Genomic DNA, 2,768 nt, shown 5'->3' on the forward strand with positions numbered 1-2,768 from the left:
GAAGTGCATAGCTTCAAAAGGAGAATATTTTGAAGGCAATAGAAGCGCTAGTGCACAGGCAAGCAAGTTTGGCTTTCACAGAGCCATTCTGGGAATTAAACTGTTGCACCTTGTACTACTTCTTATAGCCTCATTGGGTGCTACACTGCCTCCAACAATTTCTGACTCTTGTCATGGGGGGATAAGTGTGGCATTGTAGCATTGGGTAGTAACTGGTGTCTCCCTTTATATTTCTGCATCCTAAACCTTCCAAATTTTATGCACTTCAGATAGCCTGTCATAATATCTGCCATACAAAGCCATCTTAGAGTTTTGTTACAACATGGAAAGAAACACATTGCCAGACATCAGGTGTCATATATTCAGACATACTACCACAGTCAATAAGTTCGTGGAATGGCCACAAAGCGTCATATGGGAATTTACTGCCAATATGTTTCAGCAATGTTTTTGACAGCTATATCAACTTTGGCAGACTTGCATAGCGGCCAACGGCAACTATTTTGAGGGCTGATGTGGATCTGCATAACTGTATGTGAATACCTTGTAATATGATACGATAAAACCACATTCCACGAACTTAATGACTCTACCACATGTACCAAAAGTATTTTGTTCCACTTCAGGGTACTATTAATATTACTGACAACAATTTTTATAATAGTACAAAAGTGATAATATAGAATCTGCTAGCTACCTTCAATACAATTGTTTTTAGAATTATTTTAATTGGTTGCATCCTGTTGTGTGTCTCAGATAATCTATGTCAAACCACCACACAGTGTAGAACACGCCATACACACCAAACGTGTATATGCCCAAAGAAGAAACATACGCCACGCTCTGTATACAGGATACATAGCGTGGGAATACCATACCAAATACTCACATACCATCAGACTTGTACATCTCTGAAAACTTGTCTTTTGGCCTCATACACCAGGCTTATTACATAGAATTTCTGCAACAAGACCTATACAACATACACGCCCAATTCTACTCTGTAGCAGGATATCCCCTTAAAAAAATTTAGTTGGCATACAGATCCCTAACCCTACATATACTTGTTAATACCTTTTATATACTTCTAACATACCTTTAATAAGGTTTAACAATATTTCAATATTTTATATAAAGTACACCTTTATTCTATCTTTTATTTTTTATTCTTAAATCATGTATTTGCTATTTTTACCTATACACTAATCTGAGACAAAGTTTTTATGTTAATATTTAATAAGACGTGTTGCACTGATAAGGATCCGTATCGGTATTTCAATAACTATACGTGTTCCTGCCTGATGATGGTCATGCATGACTGAAACATGTCACAGTAAATAAAGATCTAAATGTAATACTGAAATATTTGTTGTGTTGGCAGTAGCATAGTTCCTACATATTATATATTGTTTTCAGAATATTGAGACATCACAGCTGAAAGCAAGAATAGTGGAAGAAGGGGTGGCATGGTAAGACACTCCCATAAGCATAATAGATCATTGAAGGTCGCAGTTCTAGGGCCAGTTTTATGGCCCATCCCTCATACTCATACTCAAGACACTCCCATTCCAAAAAATAACATGTTACAATATAGGAACTGTTCGAAGCAGTTTTTCTATTCAATCCATGCAAAGGTGATATAGTGAGTAACCAACATCATCTCAGGCAATCTCGGACCTTAATAAGGACATACCTGGTCTGGAAAGTTTGCTGAAACATATGCGGAGGTTAAGGAAACTGTGGCAAGTAACTTGGGATCCAGCATGTAAAATGGCACTCAATTGGGTTGCTGAAACCATTAGACAAATGACCTGTAGAAAGACACTAGAATGGTGGGAAACAAAAATAGGGAACTGTGAGGTCACATCTCAACCTCTGTGGCCTATTGCAAAATCGCTTATGAAAATGGATGGACCAAAGACACCAACTGCTGTTCATGGACCTTTAGGATAACATATCACCCTGATGAGAATGCCAATGTGATAGCGGATTGTTTAGAAAACCAGTTCACATCTCATGACCTATGTGATGAAAGCCATGTGTGACAGGTAGAGACTACAGTCCAAGCTCTGCTTGCATGTGTTGGGGAAAGTACGACCTTGTGACATACATAAATTAACAAATACATTGAAATTGTAAAAGGCTTGTAGACTTGATGGTATTCCAAATGAATGCCTTAGGCATCTTCCAAGAAGATCACTGGTACATCTGACACATTTATTTAACCATTGCTTTTGGCTGTACCATTTTCCAATGCCTTGGAAGGAAGCAAAGGTTATAATGTTACCGAAACCTGATAAGGACCCAAAATTTCCTCAAAATTTATGCCCGATTAGCATCTTGTCTACAACAGCAAGCTATTCCAAAAAGTTATTCTGAAAATAGTCCAAAGGCACATTCAAGAAAAAAGCCTGATTAATGCAAGCCAGTTTGGTTTCCGTGCCCGTAATAGCATGACACTTCAATGTATGAGGCTTATGGAGCACGTAACCTTAAATTTCAACAATAACATGTCTACAACTGCTGTATTCTTCGATATTGATAAAATATGGCACACTGGCTTGCTATACAAATTATCTACATTACAATTTTCAATAAGGCTAATCAAGCTTATTAGCTCTTTCCTTTCTCAGAGAAAATTCAGAGTTTCAGTTGAAGGTGAAATGTCTACACCAAGGGATATACAAGCATGAGTGCCACAAGGTTCTGTTCTCTCACCCCACTGTACAGTCTATACATAAACGATATGCCCCAAACACCTTGTGTCT

Source organism: Cryptotermes secundus, unplaced genomic scaffold (assembly GCF_002891405.2).
Source record: "Cryptotermes secundus unplaced genomic scaffold, Csec_1.0 scaffold2262, whole genome shotgun sequence".
Classification (NCBI taxonomy): Eukaryota; Metazoa; Arthropoda; class Insecta; order Blattodea; family Kalotermitidae; genus Cryptotermes; species Cryptotermes secundus.